Source organism: Orcinus orca, chromosome 12, assembly GCF_937001465.1.
Source record: "Orcinus orca chromosome 12, mOrcOrc1.1, whole genome shotgun sequence".
Lineage (NCBI taxonomy): Eukaryota > Metazoa > Chordata > Mammalia > Artiodactyla > Delphinidae > Orcinus > Orcinus orca.
In genome coordinates, this window is record NC_064570.1 from 88,658,794 (window position 1) to 88,674,099 (window position 15,306).

Genomic DNA, 15,306 nt, shown 5'->3' on the forward strand with positions numbered 1-15,306 from the left:
AAAAAGATATCAACAAAACGAAGTTAGATCTTCATGTAAATACATCACCAGTTAAACCCAGTTAATACAACTATTTAGTATTATGTACAGTATCCACACAGAATTGTCTATAAAAATAAATAAGCTCAAAACAAGGACCTGGAGGGCTCTGCTATGGAGAAAACTGAACAGAATTCAGGTGACTGGCTCGGTAATAACTCTCTGAACTGCTGAGAGGCCCCTTCAGTTCCTATGTTCAGGATGCTTGAGGTTTCAGTCTCACTTCTTTAAATGGTGATATTAATCATTCTCTAATTTACCACCCTGTGTGAGGAGGATGGACCTGAGATTAAGTGTCTCAGGAAGAAGATAGGAAACCACAAAGTTGCTAAACTCAAGTGCAAAGACTGGGGATTCAACACTATAGTTTATGCAACAGCAATTCACATTACCATTTGCAAAAAAGTAGTCAGTTGTCCAATGGGGATTACAAACATCCATTTAACATGAGCAACTGAACAGATATTTTACACAGTAACTACTTCAAGTACTATTTAAAATCAATTCTCTTTGTTTTCTTAAGCAATTGTTAATCCCCAATTTCGTGAGTACTACCAAGTCAGTCACTTGAAAATCATCTAGAGCAATCTATTTCACTTAGCAAGCCTAAAGCTGTAGTTCAACCATTTTATTTACTGTTCTGTGACAAAAATTACTATGAACAGCTATGCCCTGGATAAGAAATCAGGTAAAGCTAGTTTGACTCACTAAATCTGATTTACTGAGTTAATAAGCCAGTTGTTTTAGAATAGGTCGAATGCATAATTTTCATCCATTCTGCATTAAACTATTTCCCCTGTCTAAAATGTCTTTTTGCCCATTCGTACATATCCAAGTTCCTACTTCTGTGCTGTAGGGCTTCACGCAACTACACCTGCCTTTAATGAAACTTTCCTCACATGCACAATTGGTGATAGTTCTAGTCTCCTCAAGACTCCCACGGGGCTAGCTCTGTTGTGACACTTGAGAAACAACTTGAAACTCCCAATTACCTTTTGTTTTTCTTCCTTAGAGGGCTCACTGGGCAGAAGCCATGTGTGAGTTATCTTTTCTCCTCTATAGAGAGCACCAGAGACCGCTCACGTAACGCAAGTTCCAAAATAAAGGACTCTGAATGGCTGAAAAGACAGGGAATGCAAACACGCTACCTGCTGCTTTTTGCAGGTTCTGCAGTACGCCACGCCGGAAACCAGACACACCAGGTGGTAGAGGTTCAGGACCATAACATTCTTTACCAGCAGAGGGTTTCCTTCCATTACGCACAGGTTGCTTTGCGGCCAAGCCTATGTTTGACAAAGCATGAAAAGAAGGAATCAAGATGCACCAAAGGTCTGCAGAGCAACTGTCACATGTGTACACTTTGAAAGGAATCAAACAGGCACTTGACAATGATGCCAAGGCCATTAAAAAGAGGATCGTTTTGTACAAAGGTTTTACATAAGCCAGCATTTTTTAAAAATATAAGTTCTCTACAGTAACAAGTTATTTTAACTAAAACAAAAGTATTGAGATGTGCAGAAATGCAAAAATAAATTTTTAAAATAATCCCGAAGTATGATACATTTTATGTATTATGCAGAAACACTCAAGTTTACTGAATCTTAGAACACCTTTGGCATTTCTGAATCTCAAGGACACAGAAACACAGTCACACCCATGACTTCTGCCAAACAGAATCTTCAGAATTAGACCAAAATTTCAATTTAAGATGAATTTTTCTATGTAAAAACAATAAAAGTTATAAGGCTGCAAGTTGCTGGGTGGTAGGTGAGTCAATGTTACTCTCCTATAAGCCTGTCAACCTTCACTGCTCCTTTGATTTCATACAGAAATCACACAAAAAAACAAATGAAACCCACTGGATAAAAGAGTGAAATGTGGAGACTTATCCTGTATTTCAGTAGTAAAGAGGCAAGTATCTTTATATGAAATATTTGGTTGCAAAAACTAGACCTACGTGTTAATATTTTATTTAGAACAAGCCACATATTAAAATTCACATTTAAATATTTAATTTGAATTTACTGAAAACAAACATCATAGGTTAAAATGGTTATATTTATCCTTCAAAGCTACTATATTTTGTGTTATTTTATTTATTTATTTTAATAGATCTTTATTGGAGTATAATTGCTTCACAATTCTGTGTTAGTTTCTGTTACACAACAAAGCAAATCAGCCATATGCATACACATGTCCCCATATCCCCTCCCTCTTGAGCCTCCCTCCCACCCTCCCTATCCCACCCCTCTAGGCCATCGCAAAGCACCGAGCTGATCTCCCTGTGCTATGCTGTTGCTTTCTACTATAGTTTAGCAACATTAGGATGCAGGGTAAAATGGAGTGTATGTGGTAATATAGGACAAATATTTCATAGAGTGTAGCTTATTGATAATCACCACACGATCCTGTGTGATTTATATGCCTCTTAAAAATATACAGGAGCTCAGTTCATTTTGTGCTATTTTATTGTGTTTTTTAACTTAATTACGGTCAAAAAAATGTTTGTATGCATGTGGTTTGTATGTGTATACCCTTCCTTTACTTTCAGAAACGAATGCAAATACATTTGTATTAAAAGTTTTTTAAATTACACTTTTCTTGTTAGGAGATAAAAAAAATTTCTAATAAAAGTTCCCATCTGTTTTTAGGCATACATAATGACAATATAAATGTGACACAATTCACACCATTATTTCACCCTATACTCACCAGGATCTAGGTATATACCCAGATACTGATTGGCTTACCTCTATGTCTCCAAATAACTGAGGCAAATAGAAAAAAAAAGCCCAAGAAATAAAATTACTCTTAAAATAGCTCAATGAGTTTGTATATTTCAGTTATATTTCCACTTTGTTTCATCATGCTAAATAAAAAAAAAACGTTTAACTGTTTTCTTCTCATTCCATGATGCCCTATTATATACCACCAGGTACTAATTTTACAGAATTCCTAATATACATGTTTTATTAATATATATATTTCCATTTCTAATATCATAGCAAAAGTCAACTTAGCTATTTTAAGAATACTGTACACATGATATAAATTTTTAATAATATCTAATTAGTGTGATACCACAAATCTTAACTTCTTTGTATGTACTATTTGATTATTAAAATATCACTCTCTTGAAATAACGATTGGCAGACAATCATAAGCTTTTTTTTGACTTCATAAACACTCTTAACAACTTATTTAATACACTATTGTCCAAGCAAGTTGATTAACAGAGAATCAAAAACATACATCTTTAAGTAGAAAAAAAAAGCTGTATTTATGAAGATGTTTACAATAGTTTATTTTAGGTTATTTCCAATTGTTCACCAATTTAAAAAATTGACCAACTCAATGAAACCTTGTGAATACAATGTTAAAAAGTATAACTATGAATCACAGAATTTAAATTTAGTATGAAAAGAATGGCAAATTATATTGAAGTTATGTGGAATTATGTTTATAGACAGCAGGAAGAGAAAATAAAAATGTAAATATTGCTAGATAGGATAATGCAATTAGAGGTGGTCTTTTAAATTTTTCATTTTTATGCTAATACAATACCTTTATAAAACCCCAAAATCTTCAAACAACACATTTTAAAAAAATTGTGGTAAACTACACAAAACAGAAAATTTATCATTTTAACCATTTTAAAGTGAACCGTTCAGTGATATTAAGTCAACAAATTTTTAAAACTTTCAGAGGGAAACTGAATAAAAGATGTGTTGTCCATTGGTGATTTTAATGTATCTGGTATATAACTAAAGTCACCACAAAACTCTTTCTGGGAAATTGGCAGATCATAAACATAAAATATTTATTTTGCTTTATATCAAACCTTATTGTTTTGCTGTTTCAAAATTCAAATTTACTCACAAGAAAGAGTCAGTTTCATATTAGATTTGGTTTCACAAATGCTGCTCCTGCTATTCATTCTTATCACCAAAAAAAAAAAAGACTATTTGTGACTAACGATAATATGTTCCAGAAAATAAAAAGTTAAAAGGTTTTCAATCTGCATTTCTGGGAACCTAAATTAAAGCATCACACAACATTTTCGAAAACAGAAAAGCCATTTGATTTGACTAAAAACTTAGTTTTAAGATGGCAGAAAGTACCTTGATAATTTTCTTTTAAGAAAGAAAGAAAAACAAGCCATTAAAGAGAAATTCTTCCGAGCGAACTGAAACATGTTATGTATGTCTGACTTGGCACTCCTTCCATCTGGAGAACTTTTTTGATAATTGCTTTCATCACAGAATGATCTAAAGTAAAATGAATTGAAGTTAGAGTAATTATTTCCCAGTGAGTGGCTATTTCCATTTAAAACCAAAAGCCAACTAATTATTGCTTTTCCCATAAATTTAAATATGAAATCTACATTATGTAATTATACACTTAATACCCCTTTGTGTATTCTAATTTCTTCCTCAGAAACCTAAGATGCCATCTTGCAGACTGCCCACAATGGCTACTATTTTGGCAGCAACAAAGGTCAACTTTAAACATTTTGCATCTAAAGTGGCTTTGGATACCTTTGGATAGAAAGTACAGTCTGAGCACTGTCCAGACACTTAGATACCTAAACGGCATCTAAGATAACAAATCAAAGTCCTGATATTCCCTCAAAAGCTGCTCCTCCCATCAGCCCCCTTTTTCTAAGTGATACCACCCAGTTGCACACATAATCATCAACGACTTGTCTCCTTGTTACTATTCCCTTCATACCTCACAACTAATCTATCTGCAGGTCTTGTTAGCTACACCCTGAAAACACAACCTGAATTCAACCACTTTTCACTTGCTGCAAACTTCCAACCTAACCTAGGCCATAAACATCTCTTATTTGGACCCCTGTGATAGTTTCCTAACTGGTCTCCCTGTTTCTCTTCTTTATCCTCCCAAGTCCATTCTCTATACCAGGTCACCTTATTCAGATACTATTTGGATCATGCCTTTTTCCAGTTCACTAGAATGTAAGCTCCATGAGGGCAAGACTTTTGTCTGTCTGGTTCACTGCTTTATCAGTAGTGCCTAAACCTGTATCTGGCACACAGAAGGTATTAAAAAAATTACTTGTGAAACTGACAAATGAATAAAGTACTCCTTGCAAGAATTCAGAGGTTGCACAAGAAGCAAATAATGCTCTTGGTGGAAGCAGGCTTAGTATCTAGGTTCACCTCTATTCAGAGTAGAGATAAGAACAATTTACAAGTATAAATCACTTTAATCAGTGAATTATCTGCTCAAACCATAAGGGAAGTACAACATTAGAAAAGTACTGTTTTCTAGGATACAAACAATTAACAAATTCAAACAACGTGTGTATAGAGAATACACACTAAAAACCTATCATGAAAAGTATGATGGTCAAGAACTCTCGCAGTAAAAGGTCAGACAAAAACCAGAACAAATGATCATGAATTCTAGTAGTTCTGGGGCTGAACAACCTACTCATTTAATCAAAAGGGATCATCGCAAAAGCACAGGTATTTAAAAATATTACATGAAAGGAAACTATCATGAGTCATTTAAGTGTTGAGTGGACCATCACATTAAAATAACTAGAGTCTTTCAACGCCCCATGACATACAGAAATAGCAAGTCAGACATATGGATCTAACAGCATATGATACAACCCTTACAAACTGTCACTACAGAAGAAGGGACGCCCGGTGTAATTAACCAACTAGCCAAATGAATACAAACAGCCAGTAAAACTCACCAGTAAATCAAATGAATACAAAATAAAACAAAATGTGGTTATTCTCCTATCAGATTAAGCCAAGATTCTGTAAGAGAAGTCTTTAAAATGTCTATAACCCTTTTGATCCAAAAGAAATAGTCAGAGATATAGGTAAGGATATATATCAGAGTACTTTTTGTAACTGAAAAACTGGACATACCTTTTATACAAGATCGGATAAGCTATGTGCACTGTGGCATATTCATATAATGGAACACTGAAGGGTCACAAAAAAAATGATGCAGTAAGGCTTCCCTGGTGGCGCACTGGTTGAGAGTCCGTCTGCTGATGCAGGGGACACGGGTTCGTGCCCTGGTCCAGGAAGATCCCACATGCCGCGGAGCGGCTGGGCCCGTGAGCCATTCCCGCTGAGCCTGCGCGTCCGGAGCCTGTGCTCCGCAACGGGAGAGGCCACAACAGTGAGAGGCCCGCATACCACAAAAAAAGAAAAAAGATGCAAATTTACTGACTTGCTAAGATGGTCATACTGAATTAACTGAAAAAAGTTATAAAATTTGGAGTAATCCCACTTGCATAAAAAAGGGAGAGGTACTCATTTTTGTAGTCTTACAGTTTTTTAAAAGTGCTACCAGCCAGTGTTTGTGAGAGGCAGGCTTCATTCACATCCACTCTTGGGGTGGACTACACATTGGCATAGCCTTTCTGGGTGGTAATTTGGCAATGTGTATGAAAAGTCTTAAAAATATGTCACACTTAGTCATTCCACTTGTAGTACCTTATTCTACAGAAGTAAGCCCGATGGACACAGAGATGTATATACAACGTATTCACATTGTTTCTGACATGGAAAAGCAAACTGTCTCAATCTAATTGCAAAGAACTGATTATAGGACATCAATATGATGGAACACTACATGATACCTCATTAAGTGAAAAAAGCAGGAATATGAAATAGCAAGTATACTACAATTCTATTTTTGTAATCCCTAAGTGTACAAATATATTTATAGAAAACAATAAAAAGACTGAGAATATATACACCAAAATGAACAGTGATTATGTCTGGGTGTTAAATTTATAGGTAATTTTTCTCTTGTTACTCTGTATTTTCTGTAAAGAATATATGTAACTCTTAGAGAAAGTTTAAAAGCAACATAAAAGCTATCAGAAAAATGAGGCCTTAAAAAAAGTCCTATCACAACAGTATCATGCCAAAAGCTAAGCATATAACATTAAAAATTCAGTATTTTCAATTTAAGAATTTACCTCCAAGCCATAAATCCTCACTAAGAGATTCTGCAAAAGCATGAGCACCCAGGTCACCAACGAGCTTGTTGCAGTTCAGAGCGATGCGCCTCAAACCAGGCATACAGTCAAGATCAGGTCTCCTGGAACGAAGACTCTCAGCCCAGGTTTCTTCATGCCTTCTGATAGTCTGATACTTCAAAGATTTAATGGGATGAAATTAAGATGTTTCAATAAGGAAACAGGATGTGCCTACTGAGTATGGCTTATTATGTCAGAGATTTACACACACACATATCACGCATATATGCCAGGAGAATCAAGCTGAGAAATTAAACAGTCAGTTCTGCTTTACGAGTCCAGTGACCCACATTCTAGTCGGTCAGTGATTAGATTCCAGCCACTGGATGACCTGTTTTTGAACAGTTATGTAAAGTTGGATAACTCAATTACAGTCTAAGAATTATTTTCCTTATCTTCTAAGTCAGGGAATTGATTCTAAATTCTATCATTGCTGAGGCTCTAAATTTCATCATTCTGTCCTCCAATGGTCTCCAAACACCTGACTGGGCAACCCATAAGAAAACTTTTTAATATGCATCTTATTTTTTAACAAATTATATACACAAAGTTCTATACATATAATTTAGGTACATTATAAACTACACAGATATTTTTAAATGATACAAAGCTAAATAGGTTCTAATATTTTCTTTTCCTAACTCCTAAGGCATTATTGAATTTTATTTATTTTTAAAAAGTATTTATTTATTTATTTGTTTCTTTGTTTGGCTGTGTTTGGCTGTGCCAGGTCTTTAGTTGCGGCCTGCCGGATCTTTTACTTATTGCATGTGGGATCTAGTTCCTTGAGCAGGGATCGAACACACGCCCCCTGCATTGGGAGCGCAGAGTGTTAACTGCTGGACCGCCAGGGAAGTCCCAGGCATTATTTTTAAAACTATATTTACAAAATGGATCTTACATGCTACCTAGGGTGTGGACACAAACTTCAGAGGCCTGGACCATGCACAGCCAGTTTGATGTGCCTTGGGAAGATAATGGTTTGACATTTAACCACAAGTCTTGTCTTAAAGACATTCAATTCTTTATATTCATAAAATCAATTTTGGTAACAGGGAACACTGACTTTAAATCAAAAAAGTCTTGTTATATTCTTGAAAACATAAAAGACTCAAAGTGCCTTTGACACTCTAAAAGCAAAATCATTAGTGTCATTTTCCTATTAACAATGGCTTATAAAAGCTCCAAGCAGAAATAACAGCAATCACTTACATAGTGCTTAGTATGTGCCAAACACTATTTATACAAATGAGTTCATTTAAACCTCACAACGAGGCATAGATGTTAAGTGATTTGTCCATGGTCACTAGCTATGAAAAGGGAGAAAGGGAATTTGAACCTAGGCCATTTGGCTTCGGCACCCAAGTTCTTGACTGTTCTCTACCCGAGGGGTCAATGGACTTGCCCTGTATAGGCTCAAAGAATTTTTCAATTTCTAAAATCTAAATTTAAACATTTCCAGCTTTGTGGGCTATACAGTTTCTGTTGCAACACTCAACCCCACTGGCGTAGGCTGAAAGTAGCCATAGCTACCATGTAAACAATGGGTTCCACTATGTTCCAAAAAACTTTCTTTACAAAATCAGGCGACGGGCTGGATCTGGCCTACCAGCCATAGTTTACCTATCCCTGATCTGCACCATCAAACTATTAAAAAGACTTCATGTCAAATTATTAAATAATTTAGGCCTAAATACAGTAATTATAACCACTGTAAAGTTAAGGCATTAGTTTAAAAACTGTATTTACAAGTTGCCGATGTAGTGATGTTTATTAGTTTATAAACTACAGCAGCTAATAGACACTTGATTCATTTAAATCTTGAAGACTATAAAGGCATAGTTTCTTCACAGCATCACAATCAATGTTTTCAGTAACTAAAAATACATAGAAGTATTATTATGTATTATATATTAAATCTCCTATTTCTAAAATTAAGTGGACTATCTTTACTAAATGGTAGAATCCCAAACTGAAAACTGGTCTTATTCTTTCAACAAAACGAAAGATGCACTCACAGGTATCAAAAGACAAAAATTAACTGCCATCTGTGTCAATGTATTAATGTGCTTCAATCACATATGTTTTCATGAAAGTTTAAACATAAAATCACCTTTAAGATCCTGGCCATGTAATCTGCTCCCTGCCATGTCAGATTATACCCCGTGAAGTTTACTGTCTTAAGAGTGATAGAGTTCTTTACACCTTACCAAATAACTAAAAGGAAAAAAAAAAACCCACACACACAGTAAGATGAAGAGCCTATACATTTGTCAATCTTGACTTATTTGCTTTTCTTGAGTCAATTGGAGGTTTACAGCCACATTCTTAAAATCATTAACTACAATCTTCCCAAACAGGTAATTGATGAACTGATGCATTCTAAAGCTTGTCAGTAACAAAGTTATTCCAGTTTACAGCAACAGTTTAATTCTATTTAGATACTAAAACTGAATACACTGGATACTGCAAACTTTCTTCCCAACCACTCAGTAAAGTACTACATACTTTTGAGACAAAGGAAAAAAAAGAAAAACCTAAAGAGCATAAGAGTCTTCCGATTTTCAGTTCCAATGATACATGCCAACCTTGATGATCAATCAGCGATTTAAATGTCAACTATAAACCCAGTATTTTATTAGCTGCTATGCAGTATACTAGAGCAATAGAAGAGGGAGGACCTCAAACCCTCTGTTTCCTCAAATTGAAAGGCAGGCTTCCTTACCCCTTCAGACCACTAATGGACACAGGGAACGCACACTAATGTTTCAGGACCCCAATCAAGAATCAACTGCTTTGTGATTAGGTCCATCATACACCCTCACCAACACCACTGAGTTTGCTGCTCCTACGGGACGTTACATATATTTCCTATTTGAACACATACCACAGTGCATTATAATTATGATTGCAGATAGATGTTCTAACAATTTAAAGAGAATGATGACTTTTTTGCTCTTTACATCTTGCTATTTCCCTTCCCATAATATTTCTTGAAGAGAAACCATAAAAATATAAAGAAACACAAAAAACAGGAAATATACAAAATGTGTGGTTTGTGGCTTAACACAAACTTAAGTAAGATTAATTCTGACAGTATCCAGCATGACAAACTTCCATGGTACAAATGAGAATGGACCAAGGTTTGAGCAGGTACAGGAGACAATCCATGCATGCACAACACCAAGAAAAGGTAGACAGACATGGTGTGTAGGAAATCACGAGACCAGTCCGATGGGAAGAGACTTAAACAAGACTAAAACTCACTTTCGAAACCTCCATCTCCAACTGGACAATTCGCAAGACACAGGTTCACCAAAGTGGCCAAATATTCAATCCCTTTAATGGGGAGGAACAGTTTTAAATTTTATTGCTTTAGTTTGCCCCAAAAGCAACTATCAAAGGTTGGCAGGACACAATGAAGGCTTACTTTTGTTAACATAGTTAAGTCTCTCTCTCTCAGAACTAGCCCACTTAGCTCCAGGTTCCTTAGCGCACCCGATGCACTTACACAGCCTTCATGAGCTTTACACAACTGGAAGGTCACATCTTTATTTCTTATCGCAGGAACACGACTTCTGTAAACTTCATTTCTGTCACAACCTAAAGCAAAAATATTGTAAAATGAGTGGTTTAAACCATACATTTTATCATCATTAAAAAGCACCTAAATAAAAAGAAAAAAAGCATCTGCTCTGTGCTAAGGATTAGAAACGACTCCTGCCCTTAAAGCCTTCATTAAGGAGGAAGATGTATAAACTCAAAATTTCAATCACATGAGATAAATAAACATAACCTTTATGCACAGAGGTGCCTATGGAGGCAAAAAGTTATATCTAAGTGACAGCTTCATGAGAACCCTGAAGTAGAATCCAGAAAGATGAGGCTATGCAGAGTTGGAGTAGGAGGTGCGTTAACTGCAGAGGGAACATCTGTGAAAAGACACTCAAGCCTGACTCCTGCTGGGCACTGTAAATACTTCAGGTGGGGACGACTAAAGGCCAGGGGTCCAAGTGTGAGAAGAGACACAAAGGAAAATAGAGATGCTGGCAGAAGCAAGCCTGGGAGAGAGCATGGCTTTTATCCCACAGGTGACGAGGCCTGGGACTACCACTAGCTGAGTAAGGGTGCCTCCGCTGAATAGAAAAAGGCACCCCGCTGCTGAAGGACCAATTAGACAAAGGGAGTGATCCCAGAAAGTTCCCCTTCCTCAGGGCCAAAGAACGCCATGACGGGGCTTCCCTGGTGGCGCAGTGGTTGAGAGTCCACCTGCCGATGCAGGGGACACGGGTTCGTGCCCCAGTCTGGGAAGATTCCACATGCCACGGAGCGGCTAGGTCCGTGAGCCATGGCCGCTGAGCCTGCGCGTGCGGAGCCTATGCTCCACAACGGGAGAGGCCACAACTGTGAGAGGCCCGTGTACCGCAAAAAAAAAAAAAAAAAAAAAAAGAGCCCCATGAGGCTTGGCCCAGCACAGTGCAGACTACACGCCTCCGTGTAGAGCACACGCTGGGCGGCTAGTATGAACTAACTCTGTGTGGGCAAGCCATTAGCAGCATTATTTTAAGCATAGCTTTTTATGTTACAAGATCACTCAACCCGAGTAGGCAGATGAACTTAGAGGAGCTGAGCCCAGGAGCTGCGAAACCACCCAGGAGTTTCTGCCATAGTCTGGGCAAAATGTAATATGGATGAAGAAGCAAATTTAAGAGGAGGCCAAAATCTACAAGCTAGCCCCACTGGATGCAAGACATAAAGGAAGTTCAGTGAAGGAACTCTGAAGAGAAAGGGCTCAACAATAAATTTTTGTTACATTCAATGTAAAATATGTGGCAAAATTAAGTACAGTGGCCTTTAAGGTCCCTTCCAGCTCTAATTTCTTTTGATTTCTAACTTATTACTCTGCTTAAGTAAAGTCCCTTCAGAGGTACACAACAGTTCTTACACCTGAATGGGATGCAAAGAATAATCTGACTTCTGTTCACCAGGGGATGAATTGAACTGTCCTTGCAGGAGAGAGAACAGATGGTGTGAACCCCAGATCCTAGTAAAGGGCCAGGCACACGATAAGTATTCAGCTTTTCGAAAACAAACGAACAATCATTTCCTTTCCTAGATCTTCACACCCTTCCTCTGCTGGCTACTTTCTCTCAGCTTATAAACATCCTCAAATATACCCACTTAAAAAACTCTCAGACCTATGACTCTTTGGATATTCTTGTGGATAACCTAAGTCTCTCCCATGCCTTCAAACACCTGTCCTTCCAGAAAGCCCAGATCTGTATCTTGGGCCCAGACCTGGCCCCTCTACCAGGCCCCTCTAAAGCACTGAAGATCAAGTAAGATCCTCTCCCCACCTCCAATCCCTCGCTACTGTGCTCTGTATCTCACAAAAAGATGCAGCTGTAAACTGTCACCCACACTTGCTGCCCTCCCTTTTCTAACTGGTCACCAGGCCTCACCCATTCTCTCTCAGATCTGCAAAATCCAGTCCCACCTTTTATAACTTAAGTGGGACCCTTTGATTACAATTCACGCTGCACCCAATCAACTGCCTTCCACATGGAGGTCCCAGTGAGCCTCTAAACCAGAATTCCATTTCACTGTTCTTTGGTGTTTCCCACAGCCTTCAGGATAAACATCCAAACTTCTGACATGACAAACAAGGCCCCTTTCTGTGGGGCCCCACTAGGTTTCCAGTATCAACTCTCATTGCTTTCCCAAACCCTGAGTTCCAGTCCTGTACCTGAGTTTTGCCATATTTTTTTATATTTCTCAAACTTTGACACACACTGCTCCCTCCTGCCACCCCAGGAGCTTCTACATATCCTTAGAAAGGATGGCACCTCCTCCAAGAGCCTACCCTGAACTTTCCCTTCCAAGATTCTATGCTCTGCAAAGGGGAAAGATGGCGGGGAGGGATACATTAGGAGTTTGGGAATAACATATACACACGACTATATATAAAATAGATAATCAACAAGGACCTACTGCATAGCACAGGGAACTCTACTCCGTATCCTGTAACAAACTGTACGGGAAAAGAATCTGAAAAGGAATGGATATATGTATAACTGAATCACTTTGCTGTACACCTGAAACTAACACAATATTGTAAATCAACGATACTCCAATATAAAATAAAAATTAAATTAAAGAAAAAAGAGATTCTATGCTTTGTAGCACCAGAACTCACTTCTTCCAGAACACTGACTACTGTGCTTGTGTTTACTTGCCACCCAGTAGAAGGGGAGCTTACCTACGGCAGAAGCGTCGTCTCCAGCAGCCCTTGGTTCTGACAACTCATTCAGGTACCAGGATACTTTACACACATAACCTGCTTAATTAATTCTAAGAACCCACAGAAAGAGTGGTTTTTAATGTCATTTTACAAGTGTGGGGATTGTAGCGCAAAAGAAACCTGCCCAGGCCACAGAGAGCATAAGCCCTGGAATTCAAACTCTAAGCTGCCTTCACACTGGTGCTCTTTCCACTATAGGATACTATTGAAAAAAAATTTCTTTTTCCTGAGCCCTGTTTGAATGGAAAGGAAATGAAGCTGGGATATATCAATTTCCTAATCGCTTTGGTCTGTACCAGGCAAAGTCATTCAACATACCAGGTAACATCTGTGCAACCATTAACGACGCTCCAAACTGTGCTAAGTGTTCTACATTGTAGAGTCTACAAGTATTAACAGAGTGAGACCTTGTAACCTCCACAGAGAGTGGGTCCTGTTAAGCCCATGCAACAGATGAGAACACTGAGACCTAGAAGCCTTAAAGCACTCGGCCGGGGTCACTGAGCTGGCAGGGGTCCTAAGCCGCACGCCCCGTCTAGTGCACGCACACCCGGGCACTGGGCACCGGTTCTAGTGCCCACCCTCCACCTTGCACCATCTAAAACCCCGCTTCTCAGCGCCCACATGAGGGCCCCTGGAAGCGGGAACTACAAACCTGTCTCGCCAAGCCGTGGCTGGAAGAAACTCTGGATACAGATCACGTGCAGAGGGTGCTCAAGAGCGGCGTCCAGTCAACCCCACGGAGGCGGTCGGCGTTGAAGTCCAGCAGCCCTCCCGCAGGGAAGCGCGAACGGCGGGCAGAGGCAGCGAGTCCTGCAGCGCACACAGCTCCTCACAGCGCCAGAAGTCGGCCACGCTGTCGCGGCGCAGCTTCACCGAGTGATCATGGCCGGAGCGTGGCCTCGGGGACGCTGGCTGCGGACACGATGCCCACAGCCGCCTCGCGGTCCCTGCTCGCCTCCCGGCCCCTCGGGCGCCCACCGCCCGGCGGCTGCGGCGCCGCAGCGTGGGCAGGACCCACGTAGCAGGCGGAAGACGCAGGGCCACGGGCCCCAGCTACGCCGGCCCCCTCCATGCCACGACCCCGTGACCCCGCATCGCCGGCTGTTGGCGCCGGCCTCAACGCCCCGCGCGACGCGGCGCGGCGGTTTAAACTTCCGGGCGGGACCTTGGGGGCGGGGCTCGAGGACGTCAGCGCACGCCCTGTGCGCCAGCACGCAGCCCCGCCTCCCAAGGGGACCCGGCTTGAGGAGCAGTGGTGGAAACTTCGAGACTAGGACGGCGCGAAAGGTAGGAGGTGTGGAGAATTTGGGGTTTCGAAAACGCGTTTGCTGACTGATCCAAACAAAAGTGAGACATGATTGTATCAGCGCATCTTAAAAGTAAACTCCCACTAAGTGTCTGTGCTCGCGCCGCCCAGGAGAGAGTGTGCACTTCGTGAGGGACACAGGAAAGGCTGAGTGAACGTTTGCCTGTGGTCCGTTACCTGGTGCGCGGGTGTGTGAATTTCTGCGGAGAGCCCTTAATTTCTGTAGTTTCTGCTGACTTGACACGGTGGTCGGCAAACGGTGACGTGTTCCGTGCATTCAGGACATGATCGTGGTTACTAATAATCACTTTGTTTATTTATTTGTACTGACAACTCCGAGAATTTACTACTGAATATCCACTTTACAGAGGAGAAACTGAGGCGTAGGAAGTGAAGTGACTGAGTGAGAGGAAGGACTCAGACGATTGGTGTCAGTAAATTAACCCTGCAAGGAGGCCGTTAGACCGCAGTGGCTCTAGTGATGCGGCTGCTTACGTAAACCAACCAAAATCTAAGCCTGTCAACGCCTCAGGGTGACGAAAACCGCTGAGGACAACCAGTCACAAACCACCAACTAGGCGTTAAAGCCATAGCAAATCAGTCATTTCCTTGCTTTGCTTC

The 15,306-nt window shown here is 39.8% G+C and overlaps 1 pseudogene; it reads right to left on the reverse strand.

The window, feature by feature from the left end:
• The window catches only part of LOC101278690 (centrosomal protein of 78 kDa-like), a 28,267-nt pseudogene extending 13,838 nt beyond the window's left edge, over positions 1 to 14,429 (reverse strand).
• Between the last annotated feature and the right edge of the window lie 877 nt (positions 14,430 to 15,306).